At 41.3% G+C, this 15,529-nt stretch overlaps 2 long non-coding RNA genes across 5 annotated transcripts in view; one reads left to right on the forward strand and one right to left on the reverse strand.

The window, feature by feature from the left end:
* The window catches only part of LOC131765452 (uncharacterized), a 76,351-nt gene that overhangs the window by 14,689 nt on the left and 46,133 nt on the right, over positions 1–15,529 (reverse strand). The window lies entirely within an intron of this gene.
* On the forward strand, positions 294–13,701 carry LOC131765449 (uncharacterized). Of its 2 annotated transcripts, XR_010835465.1 has the most exons (5): positions 294–398; positions 3,077–3,144; positions 4,846–4,930; positions 5,885–5,961; positions 13,493–13,701. It is a non-coding gene; the product is annotated as an uncharacterized lncRNA (long non-coding RNA). The 2 variants fall into 2 exon arrangements; XR_010835466.1 differs by lacking the exons at positions 4,846–4,930; positions 5,885–5,961.

Raw genomic sequence — 15,529 nt, forward strand, 5'->3', positions numbered from 1 at the left:
GCAGAGTTCCAGGTGTCACTGTGCACCCAATCCCCACGAGCTTTGTGATTCATCGCAAACGGCCGATCCGGGAGGATGAGTAAACTCCGCAAGTACAGTCGTGGTACAGTATTTGTTGAAGTGCTCAAATTGGACTTGGGCCTGGGTGGGTCTGTCCCTTCAGAAGGAAGCATCCGTTGGGTTCTTACTTTAAGGGACTCGAGAAGTCTTGTCAGCTCCCAGCAGTAGAAACTTTGATCTTTTAACGCCCCGATCTTCAGCCATTTGTAATACGTGTTTAATTAATAGTCACAGGACATAAGTGACCATGGTGCTCAATAGTTTGGATAAGATGATTCAACTCCAGAAAAACACGGCTAACATCAGGAATATCTGTGTCTTGGCTCATGTTGACCATGGTAAGAATCCTTTCTAAGTGGCTTATTTTCAGTAACGAAGGGGGTGCGTCTCCACATGTGTCAGTGGAGTGATGCTGTGGGCAGTTCAGAGTAATCCTTGCTAAGCTGCAAGTCTTATTTCCTTTAAAAGTTTGCTGTGGGAGGATCGCAGCTAACTAGTGATTGTTATTCTTCTATGTAGTATATTTTGTTGTCTTTTAAACGAGAAGTTGAGTTTTTAAGTATTTGTCAAGTATTTTGAAATGGCTTTGTAATGTAACACGTCTGTAGCCTTGACATAATGTCCTCAGAACCTGTGTTATGTGATTCTGTTTAACTCGTCTGATGTTCATGGAACATGTGCTAAATTCGAAGTATTTTGCTAGCTATGTCAGAAGGTAGAGATTTATGCACAGGGCACCAGCCCAGCTATATAGAGAGGTGATTTGGGGGTTGAGGCAGCGCAACATGAGACACGGAAAAAGTAGACTCTAAGGGTTGAGAGAGCTGGAGGGTCGGGAAGCTAGTAATGGGTTAAGAAAAGGGCTTTATAAGAGTGTTAGAGATGACCCCTGAAGGGTGATTCAAGATGGCAGATGGGGACACACATTTCAAGTGGGAATAATGTCAGCAAGGGGAGAATGAATGTATGTGACCACAGCACGGGACATGAGAGGGGGGCAGGGATGCATGGTGCTTAGCTTCTCACAGGCATTGCTTTCATACCACAGCATTGCCTCCTGCTAAGCCCGCGCTTGGTTTCAGACTCTCTCTTAGTTCATGCAGCCACAGCAAAGTGATAGGATTGGGAGTGTGAAATAAAACCTATATACCCTCCTGAAGGTGAGGGAGTAGGAGAGAAAAGTGAAGAGGTAGGCTGGGCTGTATCTTAAAGAGCCCTTCGTGCCAGCTAGGCACTAGGATATGGGTTAAGTGCTCCAGCTCTGGAGTTAGACAACCTGAGTTCAAAACTCCATTTCCAGTTACTTGGCCTTTTTGAGCTTCAGTCTGCAGCCTCTGTGTAGTGGAATAAAAACCAAACGCACCTTATCGCATTGTGAGGATTAAATGATGATAATGAGAAGCCCTTGGCAGGTACGTGCTTTACCATGAAGATGGATCATTAGCATTATTTATTATTAGGTAATAGGGAGCCATTGGGAGAACAGAATAAAGCAGGCATGTTGTAAACAAAAAGTACATTAGTAAGAATGGTCCGGTGGAAGTGTTTTGGATGGATTGAAAGGCAGAAAAGACGTTAGGTGGCTATTGCCATTGATATAATAGTTCACGTGAAGTAGTTATGGGAACTAAAAGGAGAGGTGATGGATCACTTTGTAAGTGAAGTCAACTGAGAATGAGGTTTGTATACAAATCTGGTGACATCCTACCCCACGAGTTTCTATAATTATGCTGCTCACGTTTTGAGGACATGAAGTTTGACAAAAGTATGTTCTTTTGCTTTGTGAATTAAATCATGCGGCAAGTCAGTGGCATGTGTGTGTATAGCAAATTCCTTTACAATTTACTATTTTAAAGTATGTTAAAATAATACTATCCTAGAAAATCTGTGATTCATTTATTCATTCAACGGATAATTTATTGAACGTTTCTTATATGCCAAGACTTGTTCTGGTCCTAGGGATACAGTTGTGAATAAAGCAAAGTCCCCGCTTTCTTGACACTTGCATTTTGGGGGGATATATGCTCGCCGTACTTAGAATGTTCCACTCCATTGGAAGCAGGAAAGTGACGCTCTAGGGTTATACGCTGATACGTAATATTTACATGGCAAGCACTTAATACAGTACTAAAGGTTCAAATGGGTACTAGAGTATCATAAGAATTTTTTTTATCATTAGAGTAGATTCCTACGTTTATATTTGAACATAGATACTAGGTAGCCTTGGTCACTGCAGTGTAGCTGATGCCCTCCATTGGCTTGCAAACAGTAGGAGATATGGGTAAATTTCATGAATGTCTTTGCCAAATGGGTATTTTCTTCCAACAGTTTAACTGGCAAAAGCCAGCTGAGGCCATACATGGGGAAATATGGCAAAAGATAATGTTCCATTGCCTTGTGGTGATGTTTTACCCAGTATATCATTCAGAGGAAAAAATGATTGCTGTGCTATCCTTTTGTCATGCTGAGCTATCAAGAGTTTAAGTTTATAGGCCTGGACACAGTTATGGATATCTGATGACTGATGCAATCATTACAATAAACTTGATCAAATTCTTGGTCGGACAGATTTGAGTAACTGTAAAAGTTGTTTGTCAGATGTTTTATATTTTGATTGGTACAGTGGTTTGTCTTATCACCTAAGAGTCTGTGTATTTTGCTCTGTGTAAATTATGCCTCAATTAAAAAAATTTTTTCTGTCCTTAATAAAAAATGTTGCTTGATGGATTTTAAACTGAGGTTGATCCGCAGGGTTGGCAATACAGATTACAGCACTGTGGAGTGCTGGAATCTGTGTCCTTCTAGATGATGTTTTGTTCAAAGTTCTAATTAAAATGCCCATTGTATCTCGATTCACTTAGTATAGGTAAATAGGAAATATTTGCTAAACCAGTTCTATGGTAGATGTTAAATTTGTTGAAACAATCTACCTACCTCACCCTTTAAAAAAATCGATTTAAATTAATATTTAATGTTAATGTTAATTAACATTTAATATTTAATGTTACTTTAACAGGAAAAACTACTCTGGCTGACTGTCTTATATCTAGCAATGGCATCATCTCCAGTCGCCTGGCAGGCAAGGTATGTTATATTTGATATATACTTGCATTTCAGTAAGTATTAGCAAATCTACAATGTGATGAGTCCTTCGTTGTGCTCTTAAAGATCGAAAAAATATAAAGCATAGTTCATGCATCTAAGAAGCTGCCAATTCATTTAGCAAGATAAAATAGATTGTTGAGAAAAAGTTATTTCTAGATTGCTTTATGTTACTTTATATTAATATTTTATGTGCAAGAAAGAGCTTTTGCAACCAGTCATTTGATAACCTGGCATGACTGTGGAAAATTTCACAGGTGGAAGAGATGCTTCACAGTGGGTAATAATGTGGATAAAATGCATAAAGGCTAATTTGTGGATTGTGCTTGATTTGAGTGGAACGTTTGCCTATACTGAGAGAGAAAAAGGTACAGGTACAAAAAATGTATCAGATTACAAAGACCTTGAAGGCTAACCTAAGTACCAAAGGAAGGCTTCTGAAGCCTGAGGGTCATGATGAAGATCATGTTTTAGGAAATGAAATGATAGAGACCTTTGTTTTTAACTGTGAACTGAAAGAAATTGGAATAATTTATTTGCAGTAGAAAGGTAGAGATGTTCCTCCCTTCAGTGAATTTACAGTATAGTCAGCAGGAGTTATCAGGTGACTGATAATATAGAGAAGAGGAGATAGAGAAGCAAAATTGAAATTAAAAAGTAGACCTAAGATACTGAAGGAAGACTTGGGCATTTGAGGCACGTTGGGTGGGGAACTGGCCCATGATACTGTCTATAGCAGGCTAAAAAAACTGGGTTGAATGAAATAATAAAGTGCTTTTATTTTTCCCAGTTGAGAAGTGAGAAAAAGTACAATAACTCTAAAGTGAGTAGATGAAAGGAAATAATAAACCATAAATTAATGAAGTAGAAAAGATCAATAAAGCCACAATTTGTTCTTCAAAAAGATTAATACAGCTAACAAATATGATACAGTGATGGTGGACACGTCATAATACATTTAAAGAGTGAATCCTAATGTAAGTTATGGACTTTAATTAATAATAGTGTATTGATATTGGTTCATTAATTGTAACATATATCACACTATACACTAATATAAGATGTAACTAATAAGGGGAACTGTGTGTGGGAGGGGATGCTTGGGAACCTCTTTACTTTCCAGTCAATTTTTCTTTTCTTTTTTTTTTTTTATTTGTTTGTGGTACGTGGGCCTCTCACTGTTGTGGCCTCTCCCGTTACGGAGCACAGGCTCCAGATGCGCAGACTCTGCGACCATGGCTCACGGGCCTAGCCGCTCTGCGGCATATGGGATCTTCCCGGACCAGGGCACAAACCCGTGTCCCCTGCATCGGCAGGCGGACTCTCAACCACTACGCTACCAGGGAAGCCCTCAAGTTTTGTATAAACTTAAAATTGCTCTAAAAAGATAAAGCCTATTAATTTAAAAAAAGTTACTAGCAACGTAGACAGTTTATGATTGTCTTGCATTACAACTGATATAAAGTTCAACATTGATCAGGAGAAAGGAAAGGTGGAAGAAAGAAGTGGTACTAGGAAAGAAAAATGCTGCAGAAATTAAGAAGGTAATAATGGACAAAACGAACAATTTCATGGCAATAAGACTAAAAAGTTAAGTGTTTAAAACAAAAATCCAAATCAGTCATTTTAATATTACATTTTAATTCATTGGGAAATAAGGATGCATATGTTGCATTTTTACAGTTAAGGTACATGGACAGCAGAGAGGATGAACATGTCCGAGGGATCACGATGAAATCCAGTGCCATTTCACTACATTATGCAAAAGGTAAATCGATCTGTGTTTTAAAGAACAATGGTTTTTGTATCTTTTGTGTCCTTCTTTCTCTTCCTGAATTAGTTTCAGGCCTCAGGTTTTTTGCTTTGCATTCCACAAATTTCATTCTGACCTTTCCAGATGATCTGTTGTCAGATCAGAGTCAGGCTGTCCAGATTTGAATACAGATGGGGACATCTGACTGGCTTGAGGGCAGAAGAACTGGCAGCTCACAGGTGCCCCCTTCCACCCAGGTGATTGTATAGATTTCTTTAGAGGAAGGTCTGGAGTGTTAGAACCTTGCTGGTTCAGCCTTATTGTCCCATGTCCTCGCTAGGTCCTCCTTCTGTCCTATGGCCTGCCTATTAGATCTAGAGTCTTATTTACTTGACTGTGTATGCATTGCCATGATCACTATAGTTTTAATCCCCAGATCAGGATGCCATTTTGACAGTAACACTTCCAGGAATTTATCTGACAGAAACAGTCATACAGGCACATGAGATATATGTTCATTGACATTCACCCAACAGTTTGTATTAGGGAAAAGAATGCCAACAACCTTAAATAGTTAAGGAAAATAGTTAAAGAAAATAGTGAAATAGTTAAGGAAAATAGTTAAGTAAACTGATACATCCATGCTGTGAAATGCTATGCAGCTGTTCAAGCAACTGTTTGACCTATATGTAATTATATAGAAAACGTAAAGTAGGAGGCAAAAAGCAAGTTGCAGAGTAAATACTTATAAGATATGAATATGTTTTAGTAATAAGAATATATTATATATATAGATAAAGGTGTCTGGAAGGAAACACCAGAACCTTAACTGTAGTTATTAGGGGCTGCATTATGTGAAACTTAACACTTTTCAAAATATTTATTTTGCACTGTTTGGAAACTTTATACAAAATGTGAATTTTTATAACTAGAAGAAAATAATAAAGCTATATTTCATTTTCCTAATAGACCTGTGATTTATCCTTCATATCTCTGGGACTGACACCAAGGGTTGTACTATATGGGACATGACTCTTCTCTTTGAGGTGAGTCTTACAGTGTTTTTAAACTAAACCAGTTTTGAAGCTTTTAGGTACATGAATTCCCAGTGTTTAGTATTTAAACTGATGCCTTATTTTTTAAATTAATTTTATTGTTTTAATATTTATTTTTGGCTGTGCTGGGTCTTCGTTTCTGTGCTAGGGCTTTATCTTGCTGCGGCAAGCAGGGGCCACTCTTCATCACGGTGCACAGGCCTCTCACTATCGCGGCCTCTCTTGTTGCAGAGCACAGGCTTCAGACACACAGGCTCAGTAGTTGTGGCTCATGGGCCTAGTTGCTCCGCGGCATGTGGGATCTTCTGAGACCAGGGCTCGAACCCGTGTCCCCTGCATTGGCAGGCAGATTCTCAACCAGTGTGCCATGAGGGAAGCTCCTGATGCCTTATTTTTTAAAAACTACCTCTCACCTTTTAAACATCCTCATTCTGTGATCCAGTGAATGGGTCAGTGGTCAGTTTATTTCTTTTCTCTCCTTATTTTTATAGATTTTAAGAGCTTTGTAGCCTTCCTTTTTCCACACTCATATTATTAGTCTGTTTTCATTTGAAGATTACTTTAGTGTCAATTTTAGTTGCTCTCTGGACTTTGTCTCCAGTTCCTTCACCACCACCCCTTTTTTTTGCAGTACGCGGGCCTCTCACTGTTGTGGCCTCTCCCATTGCGAAGCACAGGCTCTGGACGCGCTGGCTCAGCAGCCATGGCTCACGAGCCTAGCTGCTCTGCAGCATGTGGGATCTTCCCAGACTGGGGCACGAACCCGTGTCCCCTGCATCGGAAGGCGGACTCGCAACCACTGCGCCACCTGGGAAGCCCTCCCTCAACCCTTTTTAAACCATTTTATTAAGGTTTACTTTATGTATCATCACCTTTAGTCATTCCAGTTCCCTTTTGTCTTTGTGGTACAGTGTTGCAGGAAAATGGCTATAGGTCCCAGGGAATTGAATGGTCTAATCTTTATTTTGTTGAACTGTATGACCTTGGATAACTTGCTTTCAGAGTGTCCTAGATATACTTTCTCGATTGCACAGAGCAGAGGCTTAAGCTAGCTTGGTTGGGGTGGGATGGCTTATTAACAGAATATGTGTGAAATGATACTGGAAACAAGAGTCATGACAATCCAAAAGCAGGAGCATTATTGGAATGACATCTCAAAGAAACTGAAGGCAGATGTTGATTCTGGTTCCAGGATGGCTCTAGAGACCATCAGTAAAAGTTAACGGATCTTCCCTCTGGAACTCCACCGTCATCCTTGGGTTGAGTTCTCTGTTTTTATCTGTTTTCACCCTGTAAGTCTTTTCTCTATTTTATAGCTTTTGCCTACCCTTAGTGCCTCCATCTTCATAAACTCCCCTTTCCCTGACCCCTCCTCTCAACTCCTGTTTTTTTCCCGTAGTTCTGTTGCTTACTGCTGCTTTCTCCTACGTTTACGAGCATACATCTCAAGAGCAGGATGTTGCTCAGCTTGTGTTTTGATGCCAGGCTATGGCAGAGGTTGCACCTATGGACTGCCAGCCTGTAGTTGGATGGTCATCTCCTAGTCTGATCAGTGGTGATTGGAGTGGAGCCATAAAGTATTCAACATGTTTCTTTGTGACCATGATGGCCTAGAAGGGGCTGTGGGTTAGGCAGTCACCACACTTGACAGTTAGAGCCTTGCTTTCCACATCTGCAAAATGGGGGTGGAAGTTGGGGATGTTGACTGAGACATGTTCTCAAAACATCCGAGAGATGAGATACATTCTCATCACTATCTCAGCATTGACTCTCTGGAATGGGGCACTTCCTGCTGTGAAGGTGGGACAACCTGAAGGGGATCTCCCTTCTGGAGGAGGGAGACCTGATGGTTGAAGAAACTCTGCAGGTGATTTTTGTGTTTACCACTTCTTCCCTCCTTCCCATGCCCCTTCCAAATGCCCTGTTAGTTGAGGATCTCTGTACTAAATGTTAATAAAGTGCTTTCTGGTTTTGACTCTTAATTTAACCAGCTTTCAAAAATGTTTTCAAATCCTCACTTGGATTGAAAGATAAGGTATTTTTCTAGTTTAAGGTAAACAAATAAGCTTACCAAAACTATGCATATTACAGATAGAGTGTTGAAAACCATCAAGGTGATATTCGTATCTTAGCATTTTCCAGGGCCCCAGTTCTTCCTTGAGAAAATGGAGCCTCTCTCATCTTTACATTTGTGACTAAAATTTGGTATAAATGTTGGGACCATATTGTTAAATCTTGTTATTTTCCTATTTCTTAGCCACCTCTCTTTGTGCCCTTCTCATAAGGATACTATACATTTATCTGGTCATTTCAAGAGTTAGGAAATAATCCCAATCCCAGTATACATTCTAAAAAAAAATCCTAAGAGGATATAATACCTTTGAATCCTTTAGCCTAGGATGCAACTATAGATGAGAGAAATGTATTCAGATGGATTAAATACTTAGAAATTCCTGGACTGTTGTTGTCTGAAGGCCTGTTGTTGTCATTTCTACCCTGTAGCTGTTCTTTATACCTGTGAGCAAATATTGCTATTGCAGAACTTCTGAAATGAAGTTTTCACTCTAAGTTGTCTTTTTAAAAATTTTAAATAAATTTACAAGTTTATATGTATTATAGAAAATTCAGTATGTTGTAGAATATACATTAAAACACAAGACTGAAATAAAAATTACTTCTAGTTTATCACCAGTTCTTTTATACTTTCAGTTCTTACATTTAATCCTACCATAATTGTACACGTGTTATGTGTATACATGCAAACTGTGAGGTAGATGTCTAACTTAAATTCCCCCCCAAAGAGTTAACTACTTATTCCAACACCAGCCTAATTTGATTATTAAGTACTATATTATTAGTTCTTGACATGGTGCTGGTGTCAACAGCTCTGCATGAATGAGGCAGTCTGGGTGGGACTGTTATGAGTTAGAGAGTAGCCTCTGCCCACCCATGAAACACCGCCCACTACCTGGCTGTGGGCTAGTGTAGTCAGCTGCAGCTGACTGATGCCCCGTATTTTTGTTTTGTTTTGTTTTGTTTTTTCAAGAAAACTTGGCATCAAGATTTTTTTGTAAAATCCTCCAATTTTTAAAATACTGGCAACATAGTAAAAATTGGGGGCTTCCCTGGGGGCTTCCCTGGTGGCACAGTGGTTGGGAGTCTGCCTGCCGATGCAGGGGACACGGGTTCGTGCCCCGGTCTGGGAAGATCCCACGTGCTGCCGAGCGGCTGGGCCCGTGAGCCATGGCTGCTGAGCCTGCACGTCCGGAGTCTGTGTTCTGCAACGGGAGAGGCCATGGCAGTGAGAGGCCCGCGTACCGCAAAAAAAAAAAAAAATTTTGTAAAGCACTATGTAGAACAAATTGCAGTTGGCGTTAACATACAGGCTTTCAGTTTGTACTTCAGGCATATGTGCTAGCTAGCTAACTACCTGGTTCAGTGGGATACTCAGTATTTACCCAGGTGGCAGCCACACTGTAGCTTGGATGTACTCCAAATGTGGAGACCAAGGATATGGCAGGGCTTTCTGCAGAGAGATCCATGTGCAGGTTCACCTCTTTATAAACACCTCCATAGGGGTTGTGGTTGTGGGCAAGTGGAGAGTTTACACCCACGTTAGTTTCAACTCTGTGGCTCTCTGGTCTTAATCTCTTAACACTAGGCCGCGGGGAAACTGATTCATGCCATCCAGATTCACACAAGGCCGACATGTATCAGTCGCTTCCCTTACCTTCCAGATATGTGAACATTAACCCGAGGTTCTGATTTCTGTCGTCTTCCTTTGGGACCCAGGTGGGAGGGAAGGGTTCCATTGTCCCTTGTTTGACTAAAGATCAGATTATTTCCTCTTAACATAATGAATGCTTTACTTTGTGATGCATTCAGTTGATGCCAGATCTAAGAAAATGGGTGCACGATAGTTGGATTCTGAGCCAGATGCCTCATATGCGTGATTTTGTTTGATCCTCACAGCAATCGTGTGAGATGGATGTTATCCTCATTTTACATGTATGCAAGATGGAGTTCACAGGGGTTAAGAAACTCCCCTGAAGACAGAGTAGTTAGCATGTGGTAGTAGTCCTGGGAGCCAAGTAATTACATTTGCAGACTCGTCGTTTGCACCAGGAGTCTTTGGAAATCAGTCAGTCCCCAGTCCCCATTCATTAATGACTTTGGCACCTGGCTCATCGTTTTCCTTTTTACCCAGATCCACCAGGGTAGCTTTTACCGTTTCTGAAAATGACCTCTCCAACGGCATGGCTTCATCAGTAGTGACGTGTAGATCTCCACTTCACCCTCCCTCTGGCATGGCTACTTTCTGGATTTTAGCATCATCCAGAACTGTTCATCTTTGACATTTCAAATTCAAACACTCCCTTCTCCACAATCTTTACTCTTCCCAGCTCTCTTGCCTGCGTAGCAAGGTACCCATTCTTTGATTTCAGAAAGCCCTTCAGTCTCGAGCTGCATCACTGTCCTTCATTTACTTCCTGCCTCATACAACCCAGATTTGTCTTTTTGCTGACAGTCTTGCCAAGGTCCTCAGTTTGCTTTCTTCACCTTCTGTCCTCCCAGTAAAACTCTACCCCGATAGAGCTAACTCTCTCCACTTTTTTCTCCTCATACTTGTGCTGGGTTATCGGCTGGTCCTCGGGCTGCTGGCAGAATTCCAGTATGTTGTCTGTCGGGCCTTGCTCATTCTCTCCAACAGCTCTCTTAAACCTTCTAGTCTCTTCAGTCCACCTCTCAGTCCCTCTCCTACAATCTCAGCAGACATTTTTACGTTCTGTTTCACAGAAAATGGGAGCATTCTCTCAACCTTTTGCCACTGCCCCTCAAACTGTAACATTATTAGCATCCTTGCTTGCCTCCTGTCACTGAGACTTGTGCTCTGGACTTATCTCCTTTGTCCTGGTGCCTGTCAGCTCTTAAGCATGCTAAAGTCTCTCATCTTAAGTGTGTGTGCACGCATGTATCTCTCTCTGTGTCACTCTAACTCTTAGTCAAAGGTGTGCTGCTGTTACTGTTTCAGTTGTTCTAACAATAGGCCCCATGCTTTATGGTAATGGCACATCTTAGCAATGTGAAATTGAGTGAAAGATAGCTGGTCCTTGATCTCTGACTTTCTCTCCAGGGTGATGTGAACATAGAGAAGTTCTGAGTAGGTTGCAGAGGTTTAGAACCCTTATATGGGTTCCAGGAAGTGAACATCAATCTTTTTTCACTCCAGGGTTTCTTATTCTGGTTCTTAGCCAAATGAACAAACAAGTGTTGTTTCCTCTGCTGCAAAGTGTAGAGGCATCTGTGACCTTCATAGGAAGTGACTAAGGTGGTAGATAGACCCGGGTGTGTTTCTGTCTTGCAACTGCTTTTGTGACCTTGGGTAAATGTCTTCCCTTGTGGGGGCTTTAGCATGTTTAGGAAATGAAGGGTTGGGCTGCAAAAATGCTGAATGACTTCAAGAATCTCATAACTTTTGTTTTATGTGATGGGAGCAGATAGAACCCTGAACCTTGCTAGCACTGCTCACTTTTCTCTGGTTTATTTAGTTGGGACCCTGGTGCTTATCCTAAAGGGTAGCTGTGAGACTGATGCTGTGAGACCTGACAGTAAAAGACTCGATTAAGGAGGCACACGGGGCCATTGTTCCAGGGCACAGGTTCTTTGACTTTGTTTAGAGATGTCCACAGTGCTCTCTGGTTGGAGTCTTCCCTGGTGGGTGCATCAGAGCCAGAATTCCTTACAAAGCAATTTGCGTGAAAAGAGGAAGCAGGAGAAGGAGTGGTATTGAAGAAGGCAGTCTTGCTGATTGGTGGCAGAATTTCCCACCGAGCCCACTGCATTTTGGAATCCTTAACCTAGTGTTCAGAAATTCACTACCAGTGGAATCTTGGCATGTGAGATTAAATATATGCCATCTTGAGGATCGGGGTTAAAGGTATGACTTTGAAGGTAGATGGGTTTGAACTTTCACTCTTCCATTTTGAATTCTTTGATCTTAGGCAATTTACCTTAGAGTTGGATTCTAGCTGGATGTTCTTCAGAAAGATATTTTACTTTTCCGTGCCCTAGCTTCCTGCTCTGTAAAATTGGCCTAATGGTAGTAACTACTGCAAGCGTTGTTGTAAGAAAACATTAGATAATGTCTATAAAATGTTTAGAACAGTGCCAGATAGTGCCCAGATAGGCACTCCACAAATGTGAGCTGTGGCTTTGGTTACTACAGTGTTGTTGTTTTATCATTATCAGTGTCACACAGGGCACTAATCAGGTCATCAAGTTGTTAACATCACACTGGGGAAATTCCTTTAAATGGCCCATAAGTTATAACATTCAGCCCTGTAGTAGTTCTGGAGCACACAAAAGTTGAAAAACACTGAGTTAAGAGGAGGAGCAAAAGTAAAGTATAGGTATATTCAGGTGTTTGATCATTTAAGTAATGATTATGCCATTAAAAGAGAATTGTATCAGATTTATCAGTGAATGGGGAATGAGTATAGAATTCTAATGAACTACCGGTTTTCTGGCTGGTTTACTTAATTACCTTGTAATTGATAATATGATGTCTCTGTAACCTAGGGTGGCCAGGAGTTCTGCTTTGCCTGGGACTGAATTAAGGCTTAGTGGGACGTGGGACTGACGTTGGCGTTTGACGGGATGTGAGACTTTCAGTGCTAAAACAGGACACATAGGCATGAGTCATGCCCTCAGCTTACAACTTTGTTGTGAGGATTAAAGAATACAGTATATCAAATGTGAGAGCACGTAGCACACTGCTTGGCACATAGTAGCTGCTCTTTAAATTTGTGACTTAGAATTGACTGTAAGTCTTGCTGTGCATATTCACACACTGCTCTTTGAGAAGTTGTAGGGAAGTAGTTGGCTACCTGCTTTGTGTCTTTTCCATTAGTTTCTTGTAGTCCCAATTTCCTAATCTGCACAGTGAGTAGAGGAATGTTTATGTTGTATGGATATTTTAAGGGCTCAATAATGTGTGATGAGCACAAGTGTTTAGCACAGTGCCTGGCTCACAGTAGCTCTTGATAAGTGGTTACTAGATTATTAGAAAAATACAATCCTTTAAACTTTTATACCGATGCTGTTTGTTTTTGGTTTTTTTTTTTTTTTTTTTTTTTTTTGCGGTACACGGGCCTCTCACTGTTGTGGCCTCTCCCACTGCAGAGCACAGGCTCCGGACATGCAGGCTCAGCGGCCATGGTTCATGGGCCCAGCCGCTCCGCAGCATGTGGGCTCTTCCTGGACCGGGGCACGAACCCGTGTCCCCTGCATCGGCAGGCGGACTCTCAACCGCTGAGCCACCAGGGAAGCCCACTGATGCTGTTTGGAATCGATAGTTCCATCGTTGGGAATTCCTAAATTGGAATGGTAGCTGTTGATTGAGCTTTTGTCTTCTTTAGCTTTATTCAGTCATTTCTTAGAAGCTCTCTTACTCAGGGTTGCCTGAGGAAGAGTACTGTATACTTGCACAACTGAAAATGTGTGTCTTCCAATTTCATTTCAGGTGAGGAGGAGTACCTGATTAATCTGATAGACTCTCCAGGACATGTGGATTTCTCCTCAGAAGTATCGACGGCTGTTTGCATTTGTGATGGGTGCATTATTGTGGATGCTGTGGAAGGGGTCTGTCCGCAGGTAGTGGATTGTAACATGGAAATATTTAACTGCTTAAAGAAGGTGTGGGGAGAGAGGAGGAACTGACTGCCGATGACTCTGCCACTTGGGACATTTCACTGACCATCAGAAAGCTGGTTTTACATTTCACATTCAGTAGTGTTCTGGTCTGTGATGGAGTTAAATCCCCCAAGATTTGAAGGGGTAGTAGAGAGAATGACTTTAAGGTACCTTGATGTGTCTGTCATGTCCTCTTGGAGAAGAACTCAGCAAAAATGGGAGAGGTGTTTAGGAGGATCTGGAGGTTTCACTCTGGTGGAAAAGTTTCTGAACTGTGAGAGGTAATTGATAGCAAGATACTGAGTGTCTTTTGTTGGTCTGTCAGTCTACCCCCCCTCCCACCTACACACGCTGTCTCTCTGCCTTCCTCCTCCCCTCTCTTACTCTTCCAGATCCTTAACCTAGACTTTCTTATCTTTCCCACCAAAGTTCAAAAAGTTCACCCCTAAGGCCAGAGTGAGCATGTAACTCGGGTCGACGTGAAACTCAAGAGTGGCTTTCTAAATTCAGTTTTTAAAATAATTTTTCTTTGAAACCTTACGTGTTATCTTTAAAAATGTTGTCACCTTTGTGTCCTACTTCTTAAATGCCCCGATTTGTTTTAATGTTTTTTAAAAAGAATAAGAAAAGGTTTAAATTTCAGGCATACCTCTGAGATATTGCAGTTTTGGTTCTGAGCCACTGCAGTAAAATGAATATCACAGTAAAGCGAGTCACATGAACTTTTTTTAGTTTCCCAATGCAAATAAGAGTTATGTTTACAGTATATTGAAGTCTCTTACGTATGCAATAGCATTATGTCTAAAAAACAAATGTATGTACCTTAATTTAAAAAATACTGTATTGCTAAAAAATGCTAACGATTGTTGAGCCTTCTTTGAGTTGCAATGGTAACATCAAAGTTCAGTGATCACAGATTACCACAACAAATAGATGAATAATGAAAATTGTAAAATATTGTGAGAATTCCCAAAACGGGACATAATGACATGAAGTGAGCAAATGCTGTTGGAAAAATGGTCCTAATAAACTTGCTTGATGCAGGGTTGACACAAACCTTCAGTTTGTAAAAAATGCGACATCTGTGAAGCACAGTAAAACAAAAGCACAATGAAATGAGGTTTTCTTGTAGAAATGGAGAAAATTTGATAATTCCAAGAAGATATGCTGTAATTATTCTGTAACTTCCCGTCTGATTGCCTGTAAGGGCACAGGTCCCCCAACTGGAGAAGCACAGCCTTAGTCTTTGTAGTGTCTTAGGTGCCCTGAGAAGACGAGTAAAATGAACAGACCTGACTTTAGAATAGCAGAATAGTGGTTAATGCTGAGAGGTTGTTTATGATCAGGAAGGCATACATAGGGGACTTCTGGGGGAATGTTCTGTTTCTCAACCTGTGTGTTTGCAACATGAGTGTTTGTTTTCTGATTATTTACTGAATAAAATTCAGTAAACTATGTGTGTGTGTGTGTGTGTGTGTGTGTGTGTGTGTGTGTGTAAAATTCCACAAAACTCTTCACTGTCTCCACGAAACTCTTCACTGTGTTTTTTTAAAAAATAAATTTATTTATTTTTGGCTGTGCTGGGTCTTGGCAGCTGCGTGTGGGCTTTTCTCCAGTTGCAGCATTGTGGTGCGCAGGCTTCTCACTGCCGTGGCCTCTCCTGTTGCGGAGCACGGGCTCTAGGCATGCGGGCTTCCGCAGTAGTGGCTCGCGGGCTCCAGAGCGCAGGCTCATTAGCTGTGGTGCACGGGCTTAGTTGCTCCGCAGCATGTGGGATCCTTCCGGACCAGGGCTCGAACCCATGTCCCTGCGTTGGCAGGCAGGTTCCTAACCACTGCGCCACACAGGAAGCCCTCTTCACTGTCTT

This window comes from Kogia breviceps, chromosome 11, assembly GCF_026419965.1.
Source record: "Kogia breviceps isolate mKogBre1 chromosome 11, mKogBre1 haplotype 1, whole genome shotgun sequence".
Classification (NCBI taxonomy): Eukaryota; Metazoa; Chordata; class Mammalia; order Artiodactyla; family Physeteridae; genus Kogia; species Kogia breviceps.